Source organism: Pseudophryne corroboree, unplaced genomic scaffold (genome assembly GCF_028390025.1).
Source record: "Pseudophryne corroboree isolate aPseCor3 unplaced genomic scaffold, aPseCor3.hap2 scaffold_1321, whole genome shotgun sequence".
Lineage (NCBI taxonomy): Eukaryota > Metazoa > Chordata > Amphibia > Anura > Myobatrachidae > Pseudophryne > Pseudophryne corroboree.
This window is the reverse complement of record NW_026967947.1, coordinates 133155-151000: the sequence shown is the minus strand read 5'-3', so window position 1 is coordinate 151000 and position 17846 is coordinate 133155. Positions and strand designations below refer to the sequence as shown.

General features: G+C 47.8%; 16 non-coding genes across 16 annotated transcripts; all 16 read left to right on the top strand.

Annotated features, from left to right (window-relative positions):
• The first annotated feature begins 462 nt into the window (after positions 1-462).
• Positions 463-626, top strand: LOC134994742 (U1 spliceosomal RNA). Its single transcript, XR_010197704.1, has one exon. It is a non-coding gene; the product is annotated as a U1 spliceosomal RNA (small nuclear RNA).
• Positions 627-778: 152 nt separating this feature from the next.
• On the top strand, positions 779-941 carry LOC134994695 (U1 spliceosomal RNA). Its single transcript, XR_010197674.1, has one exon. It is a non-coding gene; the product is annotated as a U1 spliceosomal RNA (small nuclear RNA).
• Positions 942-1612: 671 nt separating this feature from the next.
• Positions 1613-1776, top strand: LOC134994749 (U1 spliceosomal RNA). Its single transcript, XR_010197710.1, has one exon. It is a non-coding gene; the product is annotated as a U1 spliceosomal RNA (small nuclear RNA).
• A 152-nt stretch (positions 1777-1928) lies between these two features.
• LOC134994692 (U1 spliceosomal RNA) lies at positions 1929-2091 on the top strand. The gene has a single exon (XR_010197671.1). It is a non-coding gene; the product is annotated as a U1 spliceosomal RNA (small nuclear RNA).
• Positions 2092-2760: 669 nt separating this feature from the next.
• LOC134994760 (U1 spliceosomal RNA) lies at positions 2761-2924 on the top strand. The gene has a single exon (XR_010197721.1). It is a non-coding gene; the product is annotated as a U1 spliceosomal RNA (small nuclear RNA).
• Positions 2925-3076: 152 nt separating this feature from the next.
• On the top strand, positions 3077-3239 carry LOC134994711 (U1 spliceosomal RNA). The gene has a single exon (XR_010197683.1). It is a non-coding gene; the product is annotated as a U1 spliceosomal RNA (small nuclear RNA).
• A 670-nt stretch (positions 3240-3909) lies between these two features.
• LOC134994757 (U1 spliceosomal RNA) lies at positions 3910-4073 on the top strand. Its single transcript, XR_010197718.1, has one exon. It is a non-coding gene; the product is annotated as a U1 spliceosomal RNA (small nuclear RNA).
• Positions 4074-4225: 152 nt separating this feature from the next.
• Positions 4226-4388, top strand: LOC134994688 (U1 spliceosomal RNA). Its single transcript, XR_010197667.1, has one exon. It is a non-coding gene; the product is annotated as a U1 spliceosomal RNA (small nuclear RNA).
• A 670-nt stretch (positions 4389-5058) lies between these two features.
• Positions 5059-5222, top strand: LOC134994759 (U1 spliceosomal RNA). The gene has a single exon (XR_010197720.1). It is a non-coding gene; the product is annotated as a U1 spliceosomal RNA (small nuclear RNA).
• A 152-nt stretch (positions 5223-5374) lies between these two features.
• On the top strand, positions 5375-5537 carry LOC134994722 (U1 spliceosomal RNA). Its single transcript, XR_010197687.1, has one exon. It is a non-coding gene; the product is annotated as a U1 spliceosomal RNA (small nuclear RNA).
• A 671-nt stretch (positions 5538-6208) lies between these two features.
• LOC134994670 (U1 spliceosomal RNA) lies at positions 6209-6372 on the top strand. The gene has a single exon (XR_010197652.1). It is a non-coding gene; the product is annotated as a U1 spliceosomal RNA (small nuclear RNA).
• A 152-nt stretch (positions 6373-6524) lies between these two features.
• Positions 6525-6687, top strand: LOC134994694 (U1 spliceosomal RNA). Its single transcript, XR_010197673.1, has one exon. It is a non-coding gene; the product is annotated as a U1 spliceosomal RNA (small nuclear RNA).
• Positions 6688-7358: 671 nt separating this feature from the next.
• On the top strand, positions 7359-7522 carry LOC134994671 (U1 spliceosomal RNA). Its single transcript, XR_010197653.1, has one exon. It is a non-coding gene; the product is annotated as a U1 spliceosomal RNA (small nuclear RNA).
• A 152-nt stretch (positions 7523-7674) lies between these two features.
• Positions 7675-7837, top strand: LOC134994691 (U1 spliceosomal RNA). The gene has a single exon (XR_010197670.1). It is a non-coding gene; the product is annotated as a U1 spliceosomal RNA (small nuclear RNA).
• A 670-nt stretch (positions 7838-8507) lies between these two features.
• Positions 8508-8671, top strand: LOC134994758 (U1 spliceosomal RNA). The gene has a single exon (XR_010197719.1). It is a non-coding gene; the product is annotated as a U1 spliceosomal RNA (small nuclear RNA).
• Positions 8672-8823: 152 nt separating this feature from the next.
• LOC134994721 (U1 spliceosomal RNA) lies at positions 8824-8986 on the top strand. Its single transcript, XR_010197686.1, has one exon. It is a non-coding gene; the product is annotated as a U1 spliceosomal RNA (small nuclear RNA).
• Positions 8987-17846: the final 8860 nt, after the last annotated feature.

Sequence of the window (17846 nt, the reverse complement as noted above, 5' to 3'; positions counted from 1 at the left end):
GTGCCCAGCTGCTGCAAGAAATCAGCTTGAATGCTTCAGGGGCTGGGGCATAGCCAACATGAGCCCCACACCGAAGGAGGGTGGAGGCGTTTAATGCGAACTAGGGGTCATCCAAGCGCTGCAAAAGGCCGCCATGCCCTGCACGCCCCTTTTCTCTTTTCATATGCAGACGAGGGTTGAAGCCAACTTTGACTCACTGCTTGGATGACATCACCATATGCAAATCCATCTGCTGCAGGCCTTCCCCCAGGAATGCTTGCACTAGTTGTTGCATTTGGTTTGTTGTTTGGGGGTGCTTCAGTATTAGGCAGCCTTCTGCCCTCCCATGTTCATCTGAAAATTTGTGTTCTCCCTGGAGTTGTTGTCCCCAGATGAGAGTTCCCTTGTGCTGCCTCAGTTGAATCGCATTTACTTGACAGAGATGTGCCTGAGCAGCGGCCCTCCCCAGCTCTATCCCAAATCATACTTATTTTGCATAGGAGATACCATGGTCATGAAGATTGTTCTCCCAGGGTGAGGTTTATTCATTGCATTCTGGGTATGCTGACCCCTGTGATTTCCCCAAATGTTGGAAACTCGACTGCATTATTTGTGGTAGTGGGGGACTGTGTTTGTGCTTTCCTCTGGTCAGCTCTGGTAAAAGTCAGATTTCTTTGTCTCAGATCTTCCTCTAGCCTTGTTCTTCTTTCGAGAGTTCCCTTGTGCTGCCTCAGTTGGATCTCCTTCACTTGACAGGGGGGTGCCCGAGCAGCGACCCTCCCCAGCTCTAGCCCAACTCCTACTTACCTGCCAGGTGAGATACTATGATCATGTAGGTGCTTCTCCCAGGGCAAGGCTCACCCATTGCACTCTGGGTGTGCTGCCCCTGTGATTTCCCCAAATGTGGGAAACTTGACTGCATAATTTGTGTTTCCCCTGGTCGGCTCTCGTATAATTCAGATGTCTTTGTCTCAGGTCTCTCTCCAGCCTAGTTTGCTGTCTGTTTCCACTTTTCTTTTCTTGAGCCGCTCCCTTCTATGCCCTTGCGCACTATCCTGACTTCTCCCGTCTGCTTACTTTGTGCCTTCCAACGCACAATGCGAACTACAGGTAGTGCTGCAGGGCCCACACCCTTTTACTTGCCTTACAGAGCAGCTCTGGAGCTGTTACAGTGCCCAGCTGCTGCAAGAAATCAGCTTGAATGCTTCAGGGGCTGGGGCATAGCCAACATGAGCCCCACACCGAAGGAGGGTGGAGGTGTTTAATGCGAACTAGGGGTCATCCAAGCGCCGCAAAAGGCCGCCATGCCCTGCACGCCCCTCTTCTCTATTCATATGCAGATGAGGGTTGAAGCCAACTTTGACCCACTGCTTGGATGACATCACCATATGCAAATCCATCTGCTGCTGGCCTTCCCCCAGGAATGCTTGCACTAGTTGTTGCATTTGGTTTGTTGTTTGGGGGTGCTTCAGTATTAGGCAGCCTTCTGCCCTCCCATGTTCATCTGAAAATATGTGTTCTCCCTGCAGTTGTTGTCCCCAGATGAGAGTTCCCTTGTGCTGCCTCAGTTGAATCTCCTTTACTTGACAGAGATGTGCCTGAGCAGCGGCCCTCCCCAGCTCTATCCCAAATCATACTTATTTTGCATAGGAGATACCATGGTCATGAAGATTGTTCTCCCAGGGTGAGGTTCATTCATTGCATTCTGGGTATGCTGACCCCTGTGATTTCCCCAAATGTGGGAAACTGGACTGCATTATTTGTGGTAGTGAGGGACTGTGTTTGTGCTTTCCTCTGGTCAGCTCTGGTAAAAGTCAGATTTCTTTGTCTCAGATCTTCCTCTAGCCTTGTTCTTCTTTCGAGAGTTCCCTTGTGCTGCCTCAGTTGGATCTCCTTCACTTGACAGGGGGGTGCCCGAGCAGCGACCCTCCCCAGCTCTAGCCCAACTCCTACTTACCTGCCAGGTGAGATACTATGATCATGAAGTTGCTTCTCCCAGGGCAAGGATCACCCATTGCACTCTGGGTGTGCTGCTCCTGCGATTTCCCCAAATGTGGGAAACTTGACTGCATAATTTGTGTTTTCCCTGGTCGGCTCTCGTATAATTCAGATCTCTTTGTCTCAGGTCTCTCTCCAGCCTACTTTGCTGTCTGTTTCCACTTTTCTTTTCTTGAGCCGCTCCCTTCTATGCCCTTGCGCACTATCCTGACTTCTCCCGTCTGCTTACTTTGTGCCTTCCAATGCACAATGCGAACTACAGGTAGTGCTGCAGGTCCCACACCCTTTTATTTGCCTTACAGAGCAGCTCTGGAGCTGTTACAGTGCCCAGCTGCTGCAAGAACTCAGCTTGAATGCTTCGGGGCTGGGGCATAGCCAACATGAGCCCCACACCGAAGGAGGGTGGAGGTGTTTAATGCGAACTAGGGGTCATCCAAGCGCCGAAAAAGGCTGCCATGCCCTGCACGCCCCTTTTCTCTTTTCATATGCAGACGAGGGTGAAGCCAACTTTGACCCACTGCTTGGATGACATCACCATATGCAAATCCATCTGCTGCAGGCCTTCCTTCAGGAATGCTTGCACTAGTTGTTGCATTTGGTTTGTTGTTTGGGGGTGCTTCAGTATTAGGTAGCCTTCTGCCCTCCCATGTTCATCTGAAAATATGTGTTCTCCCTGCAGTTGTTGTCCCCAGATGAGAGTTCCCTTGTGCTGCCTCAGTTGAATCTCCTTTACTTGACAGAGATGTGCCTGAGCAGCGGCCCTCCCCAGCCCTATCCCAAATCATACTTATTTTGCATAGGAGATACCATGGTCATGAAGATTGTTCTCCCAGGGTGAGGTTCATTCATTGCATTCTGGGTATGCTGACCCGTATGATTTCCCCAAATGTGGGAAACTCGACTGCATTATTTGTGGTAGTGGAGGACTGTGTTTGTTCTTTCCTCTGGTCAGCTCTGGTAAAAGTCAGATTTATTTGTCTCAGATCTTCCTCTAGCCTTGTTCTTCTTTCGAGAGATTCCTTGTGCTGCCTCAGTTGGATCTCCTTCACTTGACAGGGGGGTGCCCGAGCAGCGACCCTCCCCAGCTCTAGCCCAACTCCTACTTACCTGCCAGGTGATATACTATGATCATGAAGGTGCTTCTCCCAGGGCAAGGCTCACCCATTGCACTCTGGGTGTGCTGCTCCTGTGATTTCTCCAAATGTGGGAAACTTGACTGCATAATTTGTGTTTCCCCTGGTCGGCTCTCGTATAATTCAGATCTCTTTGTCTCAGGTCTCTCTCCAGCCTAGTTTGCTGTCTGTTTCCACTTCTCTTTTCTTGAGCCGCTCCCTTCTATGCCCTTGCGCACTATCCTGACTTCTCCCGTCTGCTTAATTTGTGCCTTCCAATGCACAATGCGAACTTCAGGTAGTGCTGCAGGGCCCATGCCCTTTTACTTGCCTTACAGAGCAGCTCTGGAGCTGTTACAGTGCCCAGCTGCTGCAAGAAATCAGCTTGAATGCTTCGGGGCTGGGGCATAGCCAACATGAGCCCCACACCGAAGGAGGGTGGAGGTGTTTAATGCGAACTAGGGGTCATCCAAGCGCCGAAAAAGGCTGCCATGCCCTGCACGCCCCTTTTCTCTTTTCATATGCAGACGAGGGTTGAAGCCAACTTTGACCCACTGCTTGGATGACATCACCATATGCAAATCCATCTGCTGCAGGCCTTCCCCCAGGAATGCTTGCACTAGTTGTTGCATTTGGTTTGTTGTTTGGGGGTGCTTCAGTATTAGGTAGCCTTCTGCCCTCCCATGTTCATCTGAAAACATGTGTTCTCCCTGCAGTTGTTGTCCCCAGATGAGAGTTCCCTTGTGCTGCCTCAGTTGAATCTCCTTTACTTGACAGAGATGTGCCTGAGCAGCGGCCCTCCCCAGCCCTATCCCAAATCATACTTATTTTGCATAGGAGATACCATGGTCATGAAAATTGTTCTCCCAGGTTGAGGTTCATTCATTGCATTCTGGGTATGCTGACCCCTGTGATTTCCCCAAATGTGGGAAACTCGACTGCATTATTTGTGGTAGTGGGGGACTGTGTTTGTTCTTTCCTCTGGTCAGCTCTGGTAAAAGTCAGATTTTTTTGTCTCAGATCTTCCTCTAGCCTTGTTCTTCTTTCGAGAGTTCCCTTGTGCTGCCTCAGTTGGATCTCCTTCACTTGACAGGGGGGTGCCCGAGCAGCGACCCTCCCCAGCTCTAGCCCAACTCCTACTTACCTGCCAGGTGAGATACTATGATCAGGAAGGTGCTTCTCCCAGGGCAAGGCTCACCCATTGCACTCTGGGTGTGCTGCTCCTGCGATTTCCCCAACTGTGGGAAACTTGACTGCATAATTTGTGTTTTCCCTGGTCGGCTCTCGTATAATTCAGATCTCTTTGTCTCAGGTCTCTCTCCAGCCTACTTTGCTGTCTGTTTCCACTTCTCTTTTCTTGAGCCGCTCCCTTCTATGCCCTTGCGCACTATCCTGACTTCTCCCGTCTGCTTACTTTGTGCCTTCCAATGCACAATGCGAACTACAGGTAGTGCTGCAGGTCCCACACCCTTTTATTTGCCTTACAGAGCAGCTCTGGAGCTGTTACAGTGCCCAGCTGCTGCAAGAACTCAGCTTGAATGCTTCGGGGCTGGGGCATAGCCAACATGAGCCCCACACCGAAGGAGGGTGGAGGTGTTTAATGCGAACTAGGGGTCATCCAAGCGCCGAAAAAGGCTGCCATGCCCTGCACGCCCCTTTTCTCTTTTCATATGCAGACGAGGGTTGAAGCCAACTTTGACCCACTGCTTGGATGACATCACCATATGCAAATCCATCTGCTGCAGGCCTTCCTTCAGGAATGCTTGCACTAGTTGTTGCATTTGGTTTGTTGTTTGGGGGTGCTTCAGTATTAGGTAGCCTTCTGCCCTCCCATGTTCATCTGAAAATATGTGTTCTCCCTGCAGTTGTTGTCCCCAGATGAGAGTTCCCTTGTGCTGCCTCAGTTGAATCTCCTTTACTTGACAGAGATGTGCCTGAGCAGCGGCCCTCCCCAGCCCTATCCCAAATCATACTTATTTTGCATAGGAGATACCATGGTCATGAAGATTGTTCTCCCAGGGTGAGGTTCATTCATTGCATTCTGGGTATGCTGACCCGTATGATTTCCCCAAATGTGGGAAACTCGACTGCATTATTTGTGGTAGTGGAGGACTGTGTTTGTTCTTTCCTCTGGTCAGCTCTGGTAAAAGTCAGATTTATTTGTCTCAGATCTTCCTCTAGCCTTGTTCTTCTTTCGAGAGATTCCTTGTGCTGCCTCAGTTGGATCTCCTTCACTTGACAGGGGGGTGCCCGAGCAGCGACCCTCCCCAGCTCTAGCCCAACTCCTACTTACCTGCCAGGTGATATACTATGATCATGAAGGTGCTTCTCCCAGGGCAAGGCTCACTCATTGCACTCTGGGTGTGCTGCTCCTGTGATTTTTCCAAATGTGGCAAACTTGACTGCATAATTTGTGTTTCCCCTGGTCGGCTCTCGTATAATTCAGATCTCTTTGTCTCAGGTCTCTCTCCAGCCTAGTTTGCTGTCTGTTTCTACTTCTCTTTTCTTGAGCCGCTCCCTTCTATGCCCTTGCGCACTATCCTGACTTCTCCCGTCTGCTTAATTTGTGCCTTCCAACGCACAATGCGAACTACAGGTAGTGCTGCAGGGCCCACACCCTTTTACTTGCCTTACAGAGCAGCTCTGGAGCTGTTACAGTGCCCAGCTGCTGCAAGAAATCAGCTTGAATGCTTCAGGGGCTGGGGCATAGCCAACATGAGCCCCACACCGAAGGAGGGTGGAGGCGTTTAATGCGAACTAGGGGTCATCCAAGCGCTGCAAAAGGCCGCCATGCCCTGCACGCCCCTTTTCTCTTTTCATATGCAGACGAGGGTTGAAGCCAACTTTGACTCACTGCTTGGATGACATCACCATATGCAAATCCATCTGCTGCAGGCCTTCCCCCAGGAATGCTTGCACTAGTTGTTGCATTTGGTTTGTTGTTTGGGGGTGCTTCAGTATTAGGCAGCCTTCTGCCCTCCCATGTTCATCTGAAAATTTGTGTTCTCCCTGGAGTTGTTGTCCCCAGATGAGAGTTCCCTTGTGCTGCCTCAGTTGAATCGCATTTACTTGACAGAGATGTGCCTGAGCAGCGGCCCTCCCCAGCTCTATCCCAAATCATACTTATTTTGCATAGGAGATACCATGGTCATGAAGATTGTTCTCCCAGGGTGAGGTTTATTCATTGCATTCTGGGTATGCTGACCCCTGTGATTTCCCCAAATGTTGGAAACTCGACTGCATTATTTGTGGTAGTGGGGGACTGTGTTTGTGCTTTCCTCTGGTCAGCTCTGGTAAAAGTCAGATTTCTTTGTCTCAGATCTTCCTCTAGCCTTGTTCTTCTTTCGAGAGTTCCCTTGTGCTGCCTCAGTTGGATCTCCTTCACTTGACAGGGGGGTGCCCGAGCAGCGACCCTCCCCAGCTCTAGCCCAACTCCTACTTACCTGCCAGGTGAGATACTATGATCATGTAGGTGCTTCTCCCAGGGCAAGGCTCACCCATTGCACTCTGGGTGTGCTGCCCCTGTGATTTCCCCAAATGTGGGAAACTTGACTGCATAATTTGTGTTTCCCCTGGTCGGCTCTCGTATAATTCAGATGTCTTTGTCTCAGGTCTCTCTCCAGCCTAGTTTGCTGTCTGTTTCCACTTTTCTTTTCTTGAGCCGCTCCCTTCTATGCCCTTGCGCACTATCCTGACTTCTCCCGTCTGCTTACTTTGTGCCTTCCAACGCACAATGCGAACTACAGGTAGTGCTGCAGGGCCCACACCCTTTTACTTGCCTTACAGAGCAGCTCTGGAGCTGTTACAGTGCCCAGCTGCTGCAAGAAATCAGCTTGAATGCTTCAGGGGCTGGGGCATAGCCAACATGAGCCCCACACCGAAGGAGGGTGGAGGTGTTTAATGCGAACTAGGGGTCATCCAAGCGCCGCAAAAGGCCGCCATGCCCTGCACGCCCCTCTTCTCTATTCATATGCAGATGAGGGTTGAAGCCAACTTTGACCCACTGCTTGGATGACATCACCATATGCAAATCCATCTGCTGCTGGCCTTCCCCCAGGAATGCTTGCACTAGTTGTTGCATTTGGTTTGTTGTTTGGGGGTGCTTCAGTATTAGGCAGCCTTCTGCCCTCCCATGTTCATCTGAAAATATGTGTTCTCCCTGCAGTTGTTGTCCCCAGATGAGAGTTCCCTTGTGCTGCCTCAGTTGAATCTCCTTTACTTGACAGAGATGTGCCTGAGCAGCGGCCCTCCCCAGCTCTATCCCAAATCATACTTATTTTGCATAGGAGATACCATGGTCATGAAGATTGTTCTCCCATGGTGAGGTTCATTCATTGCATTCTGGGTATGCTGACCCCTGTGATTTCCCCAAATGTGGGAAACTGGACTGCATTATTTGTGGTAGTGAGGGATTGTGTTTGTGCTTTCCTCTGGTCAGCTCTGGTAAAAGTCAGATTTCTTTGTCTCAGATCTTCCTCTAGCCTTGTTCTTCTTTCGAGAGTTCCCTTGTGCTGCCTCAGTTGGATCTCCTTCACTTGACAGGGGGGTGCCCGAGCAGCGACCCTCCCCAGCTCTAGCCCCACTCCTACTTACCTGCCAGGTGAGATACTATGATCATGAAGTTGCTTCTCCCAGGGCAAGGATCACCCATTGCACTCTGGGTGTGCTGCTCCTGCGATTTCCCCAAATGTGGGAAACTTGACTGCATAATTTGTGTTTTCCCTGGTCGGCTCTCGTATAATTCAGATCTCTTTGTCTCAGGTCTCTCTCCAGCCTACTTTGCTGTCTGTTTCCACTTCTCTTTTCTTGAGCCGCTCCCTTCTATGCCCTTGCGCACTATCCTGACTTCTCCCGTCTGCTTACTTTGTGCCTTCCAATGCACAATGCGAACTACAGGTAGTGCTGCAGGTCCCACACCCTTTTATTTGCCTTACAGAGCAGCTCTGGAGCTGTTACAGTGCCCAGCTGCTGCAAGAACTCAGCTTGAATGCTTCGGGGCTGGGGCATAGCCAACATGAGCCCCACACCGAAGGAGGGTGGAGGTGTTTAATGCGAACTAGGGGTCATCCAAGCGCCGAAAAAGGCTGCCATGCCCTGCACGCCCCTTTTCTCTTTTCATATGCAGACGAGGGTTGAAGCCAACTTTGACCCACTGCTTGGATGACATCACCATATGCAAATCCATCTGCTGCAGGCCTTCCTTCAGGAATGCTTGCACTAGTTGTTGCATTTGGTTTGTTGTTTGGGGGTGCTTCAGTATTAGGTAGCCTTCTGCCCTCCCATGTTCATCTGAAAATATGTGTTCTCCCTGCAGTTGTTGTCCCCAGATGAGAGTTCCCTTGTGCTGCCTCAGTTGAATCTCCTTTACTTGACAGAGATGTGCCTGAGCAGCGGCCCTCCCCAGCCCTATCCCAAATCATACTTATTTTGCATAGGAGATACCATGGTCATGAAGATTGTTCTCCCAGGGTGAGGTTCATTCATTGCATTCTGGGTATGCTGACCCGTATGATTTCCCCAAATGTGGGAAACTCGACTGCATTATTTGTGGTAGTGGAGGACTGTGTTTGTTCTTTCCTCTGGTCAGCTCTGGTAAAAGTCAGATTTATTTGTCTCAGATCTTCCTCTAGCCTTGTTCTTCTTTCGAGAGATTCCTTGTGCTGCCTCAGTTGGATCTCCTTCACTTGACAGGGGGGTGCCCGAGCAGCGACCCTCCCCAGCTCTAGCCCAACTCCTACTTACCTGCCAGGTGATATACTATGATCATGAAGGTGCTTCTCCCAGGGCAAGGCTCACTCATTGCACTCTGGGTGTGCTGCTCCTGTGATTTTTCCAAATGTGGCAAACTTGACTGCATAATTTGTGTTTCCCCTGGTCGGCTCTCGTATAATTCAGATCTCTTTGTCTCAGGTCTCTCTCCAGCCTAGTTTGCTGTCTGTTTCTACTTCTCTTTTCTTGAGCCGCTCCCTTCTATGCCCTTGCGCACTATCCTGACTTCTCCCGTCTGCTTAATTTGTGCCTTCCAACGCACAATGCGAACTACAGGTAGTGCTGCAGGGCCCACACCCTTTTACTTGCCTTACAGAGCAGCTCTGGAGCTGTTACAGTGCCCAGCTGCTGCAAGAAATCAGCTTGAATGCTTCAGGGGCTGGGGCATAGCCAACATGAGCCCCACACCGAAGGAGGGTGGAGGCGTTTAATGCGAACTAGGGGTCATCCAAGCGCCGCAAAAGGCCGCCATGCCCTGCACGCCCCTTTTCTCTTTTCATATGCAGACGAGGGTTGAAGCCAACTTTGACTCACTGCTTGGATGACATCACCATATGCAAATCCATCTGCTGCAGGCCTTCCCCCAGGAATGCTTGCACTAGTTGTTGCATTTGGTTTGTTGTTTGGGGGTGCTTCAGTATTAGGCAGCCTTCTGCCCTCCCATGTTCATCTGAAAATTTGTGTTCTCCCTGGAGTTGTTGTCCCCAGATGAGAGTTCCCTTGTGCTGCCTCAGTTGAATCGCATTTACTTGACAGAGATGTGCCTGAGCAGCGGCCCTCCCCAGCTCTATCCCAAATCATACTTATTTTGCATAGGAGATACCATGGTCATGAAGATTGTTCTCCCAGGGTGAGGTTTATTCATTGTGTCAAAGTCAGAAAAATATCTCTATACATGCTGCCATATTTGCACCTCACGCTGGTCCGCGCTGCGCATGCGTACGCTCTCCCGTGAAGGCGCATACCCGCAATAGCGTGCACCCGCGGGCGCACGGTATGCGTATTTACGGTAGAGTTTATGTAGTCGTAGCGTGCGACTCATTCGTTACACATTTTCATAATTAATGTAGTTTATAGATCATGATCCCTTTAATGGTTCCTGAAAGTTTGGTTAATATAGAACGTCCCTGAACGGAGGAATCCCTCTTTGTATTGTACGAAGGGTCTAACAGGAATCATATAGCAGTGTTTGGTACCCATCGGAAGAGTATTTAATTAACAATATTCCGGTGTTGGTTTGGAGCGTATTAATCGCTCGTGCGGATAGTTATGGACATAAGAAGTTTATGTCCATTTCTATTATTTACTCATACTCAGGTATGCGGCGGGAAACCTAGTTTCCCACCCACCTGAGCTGTTTGAAATCGTCACAGCCCACCTGTATGAATTACCCAATGACCTTTTGTTATGATGCGAAGCCGAATTCCTGTGTCCAATGGACGACAAGATTGTAGGGACCATTGGATTGCATTGTGTGTGGGGCATAAATAGGCAGGCCGACCACATCCAGCTCTCACTCTTCAACGGTTCTCATTGCTGAAAATCGGGTGCTGGATGTCCAGGCGCATGCGATCGTTTCCCCTTGTGCGTAAGTTTTCTCTCCGTAATCATTGTCTTACTGTGAGCCAATTTCTCTCATCTCTTTCCATTTCTCTCTCTCCCCTAGACTAGTATTGAATTGTATTAGATAGTATTGTATATTGGTTAGGAAGAATCTGTTATATTGTAGTGTATCATTTGTACTGTTATTCTCTTTTACAAGTATATTAGATATAATACAGTTAATAGGCTTTGGACCCTAAACCAGTATCTGTGTATTTCCTATAGTGTTGTGTTCACTTGAGCGTCGGTGACGCTCAAGCAGCTTTGTAGTTAGTCAGGTTACACAAGGTTGCACTTACACCCTGTATTCACATTAAGGTATTCTGTGTATTTCATTGGTAAAAGGTTTAGACATAAAGGTATAGCGTTGTGAGCGTCTGCGCCGCTGGTGATCTCCTCGTGGTCTCGAGCGTCCGCTACGCCATAGCGAATCATTTCTCTAGTCATAGCCAGCAACGTGTTGTCCTGTGATCACTGGGCCGTGAGCGAACGTGACGCTTGAGCGTCTCGCCTACGGCTGAGCGATCGTTACGCAACTAGCGTACCCTTCCGGTACTTCCTAAGTAAACAGCGTACAGTGTTCTTAGACTTCATTAAGGGTTGTTTATACGACAAAAGAATTTAGTATTGTCAATTGGGGACTCGTCCTGTCCTTCTCATATCTGCACTAGGTAGATCAGCAGACATTATCCCCCAGCAAAGGGTGGGAGGTTGTCTCGCAGTGCTGACGGGATAAGCGTCTGCTTCACTTAGATAAAGAGTGCTGAAGGAATCCGGGAACCGGAAGTAAGAACAAAACGCTTGTGTCTTTTAAAACTGTTTATTTCTCTTCTGTCTTGCGTATACACGCACGCATACATATATATCTGCATTTCTTTTTCAATTTCGTATATCACTATTCCTGTTTGCCAATTTTTATAGTTGATAGAAAGTGCTAAAAGAGATTTGCTGTTATTTCATAATAGAGGTAATAGTTAAAGTATAGACCAACACACGGCTTGTCTGGGAGATAAGGCAGTCAGTGTGGTGGGCGGTAGATGATCAGGGATCGTCTACATTGATAAAAGTATATTGTGTTACGGTGGATCTTTGCATTGCGTACACGTGTCTCTAACAAAGACTAGCGTACGCAATCCAAAGGCAGACGCACGCAGCGTACATTACGCAACGTAGCGTCCGGTTACGCCCACGTAGCTCAAAGTCACGAAAAGTCGAATTAGCGCAAAGCGATAATTAACGCACAGCGGTAGATAACGCGACGCGGTAAATAACGCAAATCTATTTTTGGAAAGTCTGAAATTTAGTTTAACAGATCCTGCTCCTAATTGGTAACACAGCTGGGCTGAAGAATAATTTCTGCGCAGAAATAGATATATAAATGAAAGTGTACATGTGTTGAGTGAGTGTGTTTTTGTATACAAGTTTATACAACTTAGAGGTTGAACCAAAAGAAATCAGGTAGGACACACGTGTAAGTGACATACACGGTGGCTAAGGAGGCATCCTTGGTTAAATAATATTTGAGCATTAGAGTATAGCGGACCAGTACAAGACCAGGAGGTCAGACCAGGAGGTCGTACAGACAAGACCAGGAGGTCATAAGGAGACAAAGAGGTCCGCTATAAAGGTACAAGAGGCACAACCCCGGGGGTTGGTGCAGAACCCATATAGGCCATAAGCTCTTGCTGAAGGAATCGCGTCCGGAAACATCGATTCCACTGATCTCTCAGTACATAACAGGTAGTGCTTATGTACTGAACGATTGTACCGCACGTAATTGTGTGCAGTAGTTAGTAATCTGACCTAATACCATTAGAGTAAAGTGGTCACAAACGCTATTTGTACATTCTGACGTGATTTGTGTAATTTTTTATTTTTAAGGGAAGTTCGCTGGTCACTCAGGAACTATCTAACAACCCCACCTTTACTGGAAAGAGTAAGTGTCCTGCGGGTAACCCTCATATGTTCCAGTAAACAGAAGGTTCTTTCTGGTAGGGCCCTGTATCGAGTACGCCAGCACCATATCGGTGTGATCAGGTCGTATTGGTCGAGGTGGGCGAGTGAGTGGGGTACTCGGTAAACCGCCACCGCCGGCCTATTCTGAATAATTTGGTTTGCTGTAAGGGTTCGCTGAAGACCGTGATATAAAGATCAAAGGAGTAGTAAGCAACACCTGCAGATTATGGGGGCCAATTGTTCAGGTAGGGGGCGATCAACCTCGGTTCGGGTTGATTCAGAGAACCGACCAGTCGGGTCGGCAAGATACATCATGTGTGAAAAATACGGAAGTCACACAGAGGTTTTATGTGATGAATGGGAGAGAATGACTGTACAAGACAGGGACAAATTCCCAAGAATAGGTAGCTTCAGTCCAGAAGTGTTGCAAAATTTAAGGAGGAGGATATGTCTCATAAAATCAACAAAGAGACGAATTCAGCATCATGATTATTTACAGTTATGGCACCAGGAAGGTGAGATACAGAGAGGTTTGGCTCTGGCGGCGGGGGCTGGCCCTAACAGAAAATTGATTGCCACAGCCCCGCCACCACCATATATAGCAGGAGAGAAGTTGATTGCGGAGAGAAACGCACTGGGTTGTAAAACACAAACACTTAGTAACCCTGTAAATGTTAATGATGTTAACCAAGTAACTCATGCAATTATTAACCCGTGCAAGTTGTACCCTGTTTTGAACTTTCCTCAGGAGTGTGATCAAGAAGACGATTCAGCAACAATTTCAGCTCTCTCTCTCGCAGCCACTATAGCAGAGACCACAGTAGGCACAGCAACACCCACGAGATTAGCGAAGGCCCCTAGCGGAGGGATAGGTGAGGTCGTGTCAACGGGTAAGTACGGCACCATGCACTACACTGAAACAATCTCACCACAAGTTGTAGAATCTACACAGAATGAGGTTGTTAGAATTGCTCCTGTAAGGGTAATAGCAGTTCCCAATGGAAAAACAGATGTGTCTGGAGCCACTCCCATAAGGAACATTGCCATGTACACTCCATTTTCCCGAATGGAATTAAGAACAATAGTGTCCGAATTTCCTGACCCCAGGAAAGACTTAGTTGCTAGCCAAAAATACATCAGGGATCTAGGTAACACTGTAGAACCCAACCACAAAGATTGGCAGATACTGCTAAGAGCTTGTTTACCTTCAAATGTCGACTCAGTTCAATTCTTGGCTGATTGTGGACTAGATAAAGATGTACCGCTTTCAGACGTGTACAACAAGGATAATGTAAAAAGGATAAATTTACAGCTAAAGGAGTATTTCCCAGCCGTTGTTAAATGGAACAAGATATTCTCCATTAGACAAAAAGAGTCCGAAACGGCAACAGAATATTTCCACCGGGCACTATTAGAAATGGCAAAGTACACTAGGATAGAAGACATTAAGACCAACCCAAACCATCAAGAAGTAGCAGTATCCGTACTGATGGATGGTTTAAAGGAAACATTAAAGACTAGGGTCCAGACCACGCAACCATGTTGGCGAGGTCTGTCAGTGTCCACATTGAGAGAGGCTGCTATTGATCACGACAGAAACATCACTAGGCACAGGGAGTCGCAAAGTGATAAGTTGATGTCAGTAAGTATACAGGCGCTGACCACAAGGCAGCCTGCGTATGTACCACCGAATCCTGTGGGTAAGTCAAGTGTAATAACATGTTTTTCTTGTAACAAACAGGGACACTATGCACGAGACTGTAGAACAAAGAGTGTACAAAGATCTTTTCAACCCCCTAGACAACGACACGACACACGACATTGGGAGCAGGGTCCACAGAGGCGGAGTTTTGAGCCACATACAGGAGAAACAAAAAGATATCCCCCGAACAGAGACTGGCATGCCTCTGGTAGTTCCCAACTAACTCCCTCACAAGTAGTTGCTGCCAGCGGGATTCAGGGAGGTCAGCATACCCAATAGGGGTGTGGCCATACCTGTAATCTGCAGCCAGTTAAATTGATTGCCAGTCTTGGAAGTGAACCAGAGATTACAATCAACGTGGCTGGTAAAACTTTAAATTTTCTTGTAGACACAGGGGCGGCCAAGTCAGTGATAAATTCGACAGTGGGCATGAGAACCACTGGTAGGACCATTCCAGCCATGGGAGTAACAGGAGTAGTCCAGCACTACCCTGTTAGCAAACCAGCCGAGATTACAATAGGGCCTTTGCATACCAAGCATTCCTTTTTGCTGGCTGCATCTGCACCAACTAATCTCCTGGGTAGAGACTTACTATGTAAAATGGGTTGCGTCATTTACTGTACTCCTGAAGGTGTATTCTTGGACATTCCTGAGAATCACGCTCAGGAAGTGCGAGACATGTTAGACTCCCCATCAAAATTAATGTCACATACCATTATGACAAATAGGAATCCATCCCAAGTAGAAGAGATGACATCTCAGATACCAGAGTCACTTTGGACAAAAGATGGACAGGACACTGGATTAATGGCAAACGTAGCTCCAGTAGTTGTACAAGTAAAAGATGGTAGGATAGCTCCAAAAATCCCACAGTATCCTCTGAAGCCAGAGGTGGAGTTAGGAGTTTTCCCAGTAATAGAACGCTTGCTACAACAGGGCATTCTAGTAAGAACGTCCAGCACAGCAAATAGTCCCATCTTCCCTGTTAAAAAGAGTGGGGGGAGGGGTTACAGGCTAGTGCAGGATTTAAGGGGGATTAACAAAATAGTTGAGAGTCAGTTCCCCGTAGTGCCAAATCCAGCTGTCATCCTAATGCAAATTCCTCCCACTGCCAAATTTTTCACTGTTATTGACCTCTGCTCCGCTTTCTTTTCGGTACCTCTGCACCCTGACAGCCAATATTTGTTTGCATTCACATACAGAGGAGTCCAATACACGTGGACTTGACTACCCCAAGGTTTCATAGATAGTCCAAGCATATTTTCTCAGGCTTTGCATGATTGTTTACAGTCTTTCCAAACAGAGAGTGGATCAGTATTAATACAGTATGTGGATGATTTACTACTGTGTTCTGATTCATTGGAAGCATCCCTGAAGGATACGAAACAGCTCCTGTTTCATCTTTCAGACACAGGTCACAAGGTTTCCAAAGACAAGTTGCAATTATGCCAAACTAAGGTAAAATATTTGGGACACTGTCTAACACAAGGACTGAGACACCTGACCGCTGATAGAATCCAAGCAATTAGAGACATGACTCTACCACAAACCCAGCAACAGATCAGAACGTTTTTAGGAATGTGTGGGTATTGCCGTAATTGGATCCCAGGGTTTTCCATATTGGCGTTACCTTTGCAGGAAATGGTCTCCTCAAACAAACCTGATAGGATTTCGCATACTGACGAATCCGAAACAGCATTTGAGAGACTCAAACAGTGCCTAACGCAGGCGCCAGCACTAGGTATGCCAGACTATGGGAAACCCTTTGAACTATACGGAACAGAAAGTGCTGGTTGCGCAGCAGGTGTACTAACCCAAAAACACGGTGATGCCAGCAGGCCAGTTGCATATTACAGCGCTCAACTAGACACGGTAGCGCGATCCCTCCCCACATGCTTGCGTAGCGTTGCGGCGATAGCATTGCTAGTGACAAAAAGCGAAGATGTCGTGCTAGGCCACAACCTCACAATCCATACACCACATGCGGTATCTGCCTTATTGAATTCTGCCCAAACCAGACACGTCTCATCAGCAAGGTTTACAAGATGGGAATTGGCATTAATGGCCCCAGTAAACATCACCATAAGGAGATGCAGCGCATTAAATCCTGCAACATTTCTCCCAGGTGTGCCTGGTCAGACACAAAGGGTGGAAGGTGAGAGTGATGGGGAAGGAGGATTTAATACAAAGGAAGATACACATGATTGTATGGAATATTTGACCCAAAATTTTACCGCAAGGCCTGACATCAGTGACAATCCACTGGAAGATGCAGAACTCACGTTCTACACTGACGGTAGTTGTCATAGACAGTCAGACTCGGGAGACTTGTGTACTGGATACGCAGTCGTAGATGACCAAGACACCATAGAAGCGGAACCGCTAGGCCCACCTCACTCAGCCCAGGTTGCTGAACTGGTCGCCCTAACCAGAGCATGTGAATTGGCTAAGGGTAAGTCAGCCAATATCTACACCGATTCTAGATACGCATTCGGGGTAGTACATGATTTCGGAGCCCTATGGCGCCTCAGAAATTTCATGACGGCAGCTGGTACACCGATAGCGCATGCAGCTCACATAAAAAGGCTTCTAACAGCGATACAGGAACCCGACAGAGTGGCTGTTATCAAATGTAAAGCACATACAAATAGTCAAGACCCAGTATCCCTTGGTAACAGCCGAGCAGACGAAGCCGCAAAGCTTGCAGCTGCTACCCCCATACAGACAGACACCACACAACTGATGGTATTTAATACCATCAACACACAGAAGTTGTGTGAGATGCAGAATTTTTGTTCCACACAGGAAAGAGCAGTCTGGAAGGCAAAGGGATATGGCCAGGAGTCCTCAGGGCTCTGGACGGATGGACAGGGTAAACCAGTGGCCCCCAGGGCATACCTTCCGTGTCTGGCTGAAGCAGCTCATGGGCTGACTCATTTAGGCAGGGAGGGGATGTGCAAATTGGTAAGAGCATACTGGTGCGCCCCAGGATTCTCCTCTCATGCGAGTAAAAGAGCAATGTCATGCCTTACCTGTCTGAGAAAGAATATTGGAAAAGCAATACCTACAGAACCATCCCATATCCCACCTGCCGGTGGCCCTTTTCATTTAATACAAATTGACTTCATTCAATTACCCCCATGTCGAAATTTGAAATATGTACTTGTCTGTATAGATGTTTTCTCGAATTGGGTCGAAGCATTTCCAGCAGCTACAAATACCGCTATGTTTACAGCTAAGAAAATTGTACAGGAATTTTTGTGTAGATATGGTATCCCTAGGATAATCGAAAGTGATAGGGGTACCCATTTTACAGGTGATGTCTTTCAAGGAATGTGTAAGTTGATGGGAATTGATAGCAAGCTGCACACTCCGTACCGTCCACAGGCGAGTGCGAAGGTCGAAAGAGTGAACAGCACTATTAAAAATAAATTGAGTAAAGTAATGGCAGAGACAGGATTGACGTGGCCAGAAGCTTTACCCATTGTTTTGTATAGCATCAGAACCACTCCCAGGTCCCCTCTTAACCTGTCCCCTTTTGAAATTCTGTTTGGTCGACAACCGCATGTCATGATTAACCCTCAGGATGATTTGAAATGTAACAATGAAGTAACTGTAAAATACTTGATTAACATGAGTAAGCAGTTGAGGAATCAAAATGATAATCTGAAGTTGGTGATTCCTGATTTACCAGGTAGTAATTGTCATGACATTGAACCTGGGGATTA